We start from the raw sequence: 8127 nt of genomic DNA, 5'->3' as shown, positions 1-8127 counted from the left end.
TGATTAGTGATTTAATTTATACAGATTTGGTACGCTACAAGCAAGATCCAATTCCCTTAAACGTGCAATACAGAATTATCAACCTCAATCATTAATTAGGGCTCATGCCAATAACTTGCCTTCCATCAATTTTGACTTAAAATTAGTTCTTCTCTAAATATTTGAAAAGCTTTCTCCTTTAATCTAATTTGCCTTTTAATAGGAAACAAATAGATATAGGCTTTAATCACCTTCCTTCCCTTCACGGTGATGGTGGCGGTGGTGAAGGAGGCAAATGGAGGCTGAGGAGGAAGTGGTGGCGCCGGTGGCATGTAATGACCAGAGACCTCATTCGCTTAGCCCCAGCTTCTCCGTCACGGTGGACAGCCCCACCACCGCGGAGGAGGACGCTGCCCGATGCCTAATCCAAAATCTAACGAAATTTCCAAACAAAACAACCTCCACCCTCAATTCACCGACGGTGGCACGTACGCATGTAAGACGTGGGGTCGCGTTTTCTCGTCGTTCCAAGCCCTCGGAGGAGGCCATCAGACGAGCCACACGAAGCCGAAAAACAACAAGAAATCGCCGTCGTTCCACGACTCCGACAACGACGACGACGACTTTCCTTCGTCGAAGAAAAAAATCCCACCTTCTCTCTCCCTGCACACGGCGGAGGGAGACGGATTTCTTCGCCGAGGGTCCACGAGTGTTCGTATTGTGGGGCGGAGTTCGCCTCCGGTCCGGCCCTCGGCGGGCACATGAGACGGCACCGGGCCGGCCCGACAAGCCTGCTACCGGAGCCGAAAAGGCCTAGGAACGGGCTGGCGCTGGACCTCAACTTTCCGGCGGCCGGAAGGTGAGAGCCAGCGGTTCAAATACGTATTGAAATACGATGAGGTTCAATTATTTTTGACATATTGATCTCCTAATGCAAAACTAATTCGATAATCAATTCTTCTAAATTTTAACTTATACTTTTAACCGTGAAATATGAATGCTTTTTTGCTGATTCTTTTACATCTAAAATCTAGATTGAGTTACTTCTTTCTTTTAATTATTATTGTTGTAATATATCGCTTCTTCTTAGGCTATTAGGCAATAGTCATAACAATGTTAATATTGCGAAATAAAAATTGAATTTATTTGAATTGTTTTTTTTTTTTATTGCTTATATTGAATATGATTATACCTTGTTGGAATAAGACTTTAACATCATTTTACATAAAATTCTGAAATAAGGTATACAGACAAAGAGGCATAAATTTGCTTTTGGAAAAGCAAGTGATTAGTTTTGACTTACTCCCTCCGTCCCCAAAGAATATGTATTTTAGGTTCGACATGGATTTTAATGCAAAATTGGTAAAGTAAGAGATAAGTAGAGAAAACAAATAATTAAAGTATTGTGAGTGAAGAATGAGTCCCACCTTAATAGAGAGAAAAACGTTTCTAAAATTAGAAAGTGCATATTTTTGTGGGACGGACTAAAAAGGAAATAGTGCATATTCTTGTGGGACGGGGGGAGTATTAATTTATTGTTACGTATAAAATGGGTTACGAAAATAATCTATGACGTGAATATTATATCCTCTTAGTATAAAGCAAGTGTCAAAACTCAAGTATTTCCTACCGTGCGAATTTCAAGTTATCGTGCTAATTTCAAGTCATTCTATCGTGCGAATTTCAAGTCATTCTTTTGTGCGAATTGTATACATAATCTTTTACTGAATATAGCGTCATTTACTGTGACAACTTGATCTTTGAATTGGTCATGATAAATCAAGATGTTATTAAAGTGACAAAATGATCTTTCATTAATAAATGATCTTTCCTACGAATTTCAAGTCATTATTAAAATGATCTATCAACACCTTTCGGAAGAGATTGATGCTATTGAGCTCCTTGATTAAGTCGTCACTAATCGGTTTCAGCGTATCCAGCATCATGAAGTGGTCTGAAATGAGACGGGATAAATCATCAGAGAAGAAGTTGTGAGAGAAGGGAAGAGGAGGACCATTATCGTTTGCAGTGTTGAGACGGCGTTGGAGAGTTGAACAGAACTCGAAGGAGATGAGGCTGTTGTCATAGTAGCTGCGGACAAAATCTACCGATTTCTCATCATTCGAATCTTCCTTCCGCAGATCCTGAAATGCCGAAATAAATTCTTCAGCCATGGCGGAAATGAGCTGTGCCGGTTGGTTGAACTGGAGAGCTGTGATGATCGGAGGACTTGACTGTGAGAGCTAGGAAGGGCTGAGGGGCTGCAGAAGAAGAGAAGAAAATAACAAAGCGAATGGTTGAGATTGAAGCTATATTAATGCAACATGGGATTTTCTTTTCTCCCTGCCTCGACGATCAGAAAAAGCTGCTACTTGAGCTCACAAGCGGATTCAAATACAATTCTTCCGGTTCAACTCCACCTTCTTTTGTGAATTGGAATGAGACAGGGGATTGTTGCAAATGGAGCAACGTGGGATGTCATCAGCCCTGTTCCTGTTGACATACTTGTCAACCCTTGACCTCTCACGCAATGACTTCACCACCAGTCAGATGCTTGACCAATTCCATCGCCTCCTGAAATGACATACCTTCGTCTAGCGGGCTCTGGGTTTCATGGGATCATTTCCATCCACGTTGGCCAACCTAACAGAGCTAGTTGAGCTGGATCTATCAAGTAACTTTCTCATTGGTCCTATTCCTTCATTTCATAAATGTAAGAATCTTGAAAAAGTAGACCTTAGTGATAATAATCTAATGGCTCACTTTCTCACGTGCATTTTCATGGTGTTGTTAAAAACCTTTCTCGTTTGGATTTAAGCCAAAATTAATCTAATGGCTCACTTTCTCACGTGCATTTTCATGGTGTTGTTAAAAACCTTTCTCGTTTGGATTTAAGCCAAAATTCGTTAAACGAGACCATTCCTCACTATCTTTTTGCTCTACCTTCAATTCAAATTATGCTTCTATACAACAACCAATTCAGTGGACAAATCAAAGAAATATCCATTGTAGGCCACTCTAACCTTGGTTGGGTAGATTTGAGTGGTAATAGGATTGGAGGTCCTATTCCTAACTTCTTCTTCCACTTTCGAAGCATATCAGTGTCACTCTGCCCGACAACTTGTTCAGTGGCACTTTCAAACTGAATAAGATTTAAAGTTTTCCCAAGTCTCTCAGAACTTAGTCTTTCAAACAACCTGTCGGTTGATACAACCAAGATGAGTTCAAGTTGTAACTGAAATAACTGTATAATGTTTCCAATCTTAAAATAACACAATTGATAAATGTTATAGGAGTATCAACAAATATAACCAAAAGAGACATGCATTTTTTATTCTCTTAGATCTTGGATTTTGTTTGTAGATGTACTAGTTTGTGATAAAATAAGGCTAAACTTTAATAATTGAATAATTTATGTGTATTCAATTCGCACGAAAGAATAACTTGAAATTCGCACGTTGACTTGAAATTCGCACGTTGACTTGAAATTTGCACATTGATTTGAAATTCGCACGGTAGGAAATACTTGAGTTTCGACACTTGCTTTATGCTAAGAGGATATAATATTCACATGATAGATTATTTTCTTAACCCATTTAATACGTAATAATAAATTAATAAGTCAACTAATCACTTGCTTTTCGAAAGCAAATTTATGCCTCTTAGTCTGCATACTTAGTCATAATAATCTAATGTTATGTCAATTTGGAGTTATTATAAGACTAATGTCCCTCCTGTGTGATGCATGGATCAATTTAATTTTATTATAATAATTTTATAATTTGAACTAATTACTTAAAATTGAACAAAAGTTAAAAATAATAAATATGTAAAAACAATTTAAATATATAATCCAAAACATATAAAACAACTTTAAAAATCTATCAAACCTATACACATATTTAAGTATATAAAGTTGCATTATTTGTAAAATTAATCAAAGCTTCTAATAACCACTTTATTATCTCTAACACAATAACAATCACAGTTCTATATCTATCTATACATATATAAAAGACGAGTTTTGGCTTCTTCTAAAATATTTATAAGTTTTGTCCTCATTCTAAAATATTTATTAAGTTATGAACCAATTTGAATATTTATGAAATAATTAATTCCTTCCAAATAATTAATTCGTTCCAAATCTTCCAATGGTCATTACAACGTATAGTTATCACTTATCACCAACGACGGACCCAGGTGGGGTCGGGCGGGGTCGGCCGACCCCACCGCCGGTCCGTGACAACTGCTTGGGAAGCTCTATAATCCGCCCTCCGACCCATGGCAGCTCCGCCTTCCGACCCCACATACGACAACTCCGCCTCTATGGGAAACAAGAGAATACATGAGAAGAGAGTAGAGAAATATAGAGAAACCATTTGTTTTGGATTATAATAAGAAGGAAATTTAGAGAAGAAGAATGAATTTAAGGAGACTATAAAATTTTAGTGAAGAGAAAGCTCCATTGATGAATTTTGAGTTTGAAAAAAAGCTGTAAACTAGCTGTAAGTTGCATAATAATTGGAAGAAGATAGGGGCGGTGATTTAGCAAATCTAGGAATATTTTTTTTATTTATGAATTTTATTTCATTATATTTTAATTTTAAGATATAAACTAGTAATTAATAGTATATTTAATACTATTTGCTTGTTTATTCTGTGTAACTAATTTAGCTTTGGTAGATCATATAAATATGTTAAATATTAAAAAAATGTTTATATTTAATTGATTTATTTCAAGTTTTATAAATTTTGTTAACAAAAACATAATAAGAACAACAAAAATGATAAAATAATTATTTAATATATATCATATAATTATTATTTAAATATTATATATTATTAAATTTTCGATCCGACCCCACGAGCTATATTTTCTGGGTCCGTCATTGCTTATCACCATATTAATCAATCATTGATGCTTGCCGTTTTTAACAATAAAACTGATTTCCTTTATGTTCTACAAAATTAACTCTATAGCATAAACAACGGTTACCACATTAATAATTTTGAATATAGCACAAACTAGACGCCCATCAATATATGATTCATATTCTTATCAATTAAATGCAAAGTTATGACCTTATAATCATAGTTTTACTAATACATACTCCCTCTGTCCCATTAAAAAATGAAACGAAACTTTTTAGATTGTCCTATTAAAAATGAAACGTTTCCTAAAATGAAAACATCTCTATCTCTACTTTTTCATCTCTCTTACTTTACTTTGTCTTCATTAACTCACAAAACAACCTTACATAAAAACCCGTGCCGATTCCTAAATGTTGCATATTTAATGGGACAGAGGGAGTACATGTTACAAATAATTGAATTGAGCACAAATGCACAATCACTATTAAAAATTATTATTGCCATTCCATATATCAAATTTATATAATGGGAAGTTTTGGAGAAGATAAAATGTCACGACCCAACTTTGCTTACTATAGCAAGGTTCGATATACCGTGACTGTGGTGGATAATAAGAATGCGGGTTGGGTAAAAAAAATGGACTTCATGGTTGAACTTTCTGACTGTAGAGTATAAACATTGAATACATGAATAGAATGGCTCGATCACAATGACTCGAGTCGGGGACAATACAATATACTGGTTAATTATCAGAGTCTTTAGAGAAATAAAGAATTTCACTTGCTTTAATGCACAGCGGAAGGAACTGAACGCGGTTCCATGTATGAAGACACGAACCTCCGAGAGTATGGAACTATAAGTAGGTCTGGTTTAATTAGCACCCTTCCCTCCATCACAGCTCAACCTGCACATTTAGAAGTACATGCAGGGCTGAGTACAAAAGTACTCAGTGAACACATTGCCGAAAACTACAATAATACATTTGAAAATATTGTCAAGCCATTATCACAGTAACACTCAGGGGTTTTATTAAAAAGACCTGAGTTTACTAAATACCATTTTTCGACTGCACGGTCTAAGTTCTTTCTGTTCTTTGCCATATCTGTACATCTTGTGCCGTAGAGATGGTGTTCTCCTACGGTCACCTTAACTTTCATGTGCCGGGAAAGTGGCCACTTTCCACGAGCACCGGACCGGCCAACCCTCTCGATGACACACGGTCCACGTGTACACTAGTCCAAGTAGGGACTCTCCCCTTGCTGGGACCCGAATACGATTTCTTACTTTATTTGGCATAGCACATTCGGTATAACCAAATAGATAGGCATCATACATAAAACAAAACATTTAAGGCATGACAACATTATTTTCAAAATTAATCATCATAAAATAATTCTTTATACTTTTATCCATTGTAGGATAGGAAAGTTCACCTCGTATGCTTCTTACTCCGTATGACAATATTAACCCACTTGGAGTTAAATTCCTTGCGATGGACCTTGTCCAATAAAAGATAATAAACTATTTAGCTTCAAAGAAATAACAATAGCGGATGATATGCTCTTAGGATATGCATCCTATTTTCCTTCTCTCTTTCATAAACTCATTCACTTTAATTAAACCCGTAGATTTAATTACTGGTATTAATTAATCGAGAGATTAATTAATTTAATAAACTTGAGGATTTACCTACAACCCACTTACTCAAAATTAATTCAAGAGAATTTTATCTCGAGCGATTAATTCAATCATAAATAATGAATTCCAAATAAGGACTAATTAATTTTAGTCTAACACTCATTTGATATTTGAAAGGCCCAAAAGTCAAGGGAGCAAAATCATTATTTCAATTACCTACTGAGTCAAACTAGCTGCTATACGTAACTTCTTTCTGATCATCATTTATCTCTATTCTCTTCCTAACTCTCTCTCTCTCTTTCTTTTTCTTTTCTAAATTTTCGCCACACAAGGTGCAGCCTCGAGTTTCTTCACGATCGGGAATTCAAACAACATCCGATTGTCACGAAATTTTAACCAAAGGTAGAAGACTCATAAAGGATCATTCTTACCGAAGGAGATCAAATTTTAACGGTTAGATTTTCCAGAAATAATTTCGGAAGTGGCTGTCGGTTTCTACAGTAGCAGCGTCGATTTTCTATACGATCGGGGGTTCAAACGTAGTCCGATCGTTCTGAAATTTTAAAGGAAGGTAAACAACTTATCTAACTTCATTATGACCAAAGGAAATTTCATTTGGACGGTTAGATTTTCTATTATAAATTTCCGAAGTGGCTGCTAAAACAAGAGGCTTATTTTGAAACATGTTAGGAGATTTTCTAGTTTCTTGAATAAAAACAAATATGACGTATTTGGTAAAAGGAGAGCATGCTTGGTTGTGATTCTATGTTCTATATGAATTCATGCTAACATGACGTGCTTGATAAAACTTGAAAAGAGTTAACTTGCGGTTTGAAAATCATTACCTCAAAAGAACGATAAAAGGTTTATTTAGAAGTGCTTCTGCTTGAAATTCTCCTTCTTGAAAAATGCTTGCTTGAAACTTGCTAGGAAAGATGGAAAACTTTTCTGTCTGCTTGCTTAAAATTTTGGATGAAAAGAGATTTTAGGTGCGTATGATTTTGGTAGAAAGAAGTTTGAGAGTGCGTCACAGAAGTGTGATACTGGATTTTGGTGTGTGTAGCAAAGTGATGCCTCAGAGAAGTTATGAAACTTGAAATTTCACAACTCTCCTTCCTTATACTACTTTCTGCCGACACTCGCATGCAACAAAAAAAATAATTGAAAGCTTTTAATTCAACGCTCTTCCTGATTTTGGGGATATGTCTCCCTTGATTTAAATTCTTGTCTGCAGATTTTGCAGAAAATAATGACTCGCCTTTACATACACACATATATATATACACTTGAATTATAAAACGTGATGCATATACTTATGTGATGACTCCATGTCATTTTCAGTGAATAGTGTTGCACTATTCACATGTTGACTATGGTTAAAGATGGTAGAAGTTATTTTTGTTACTACACTATTATTACACTGTCGTTTTTGACTTGTCCCATCATTTGTAGGAAGTTGGGGTTTCCTGAAGATAGAATACTAGCTTTGCGAAGAAACTTTAGCTCATTTTTGTAACATCATAAATTAGATATAATTAATACATTTCTCATTTGAAGAGAAATGACTATATTCTGTAAATAGACATTTAATATCCCTCTGCTTTATAAATGTACATGGACAATTATTTTATCGTTTCA

The 8127-nt window shown here is 35.5% G+C and overlaps 2 long non-coding RNA genes across 3 annotated transcripts; one reads left to right on the top strand and one right to left on the bottom strand.

Moving 5' to 3' along the window:
* Nucleotides 1-5474: 5474 nt before the first annotated feature.
* Nucleotides 5475-7730, bottom strand: LOC125199213 (uncharacterized). Of its 2 annotated transcripts, XR_007172547.2 has the most exons (3): nt 7335-7696; nt 6285-6349; nt 5475-5755 (listed from the first exon to the last, which is right to left on the bottom strand). It is a non-coding gene; the product is annotated as an uncharacterized LOC125199213 (long non-coding RNA). The 2 variants fall into 2 exon arrangements; XR_016137071.1 differs by having other exon boundaries at nt 5475-6349; nt 7335-7730.
* LOC125199211 (uncharacterized) lies at nt 6596-8127 on the top strand. The gene is made up of 2 exons (XR_007172546.2): nt 6596-7060; nt 7942-8127. It is a non-coding gene; the product is annotated as an uncharacterized LOC125199211 (long non-coding RNA).

Source organism: Salvia hispanica, chromosome 1, assembly GCF_029641045.1.
Source record: "Salvia hispanica isolate PSC_SH4W2 chromosome 1, Shi_PSC_v1, whole genome shotgun sequence".
Lineage (NCBI taxonomy): Eukaryota > Viridiplantae > Streptophyta > Magnoliopsida > Lamiales > Lamiaceae > Salvia > Salvia hispanica.
This window is presented reverse-complemented; position numbering and strand designations above follow the sequence as displayed.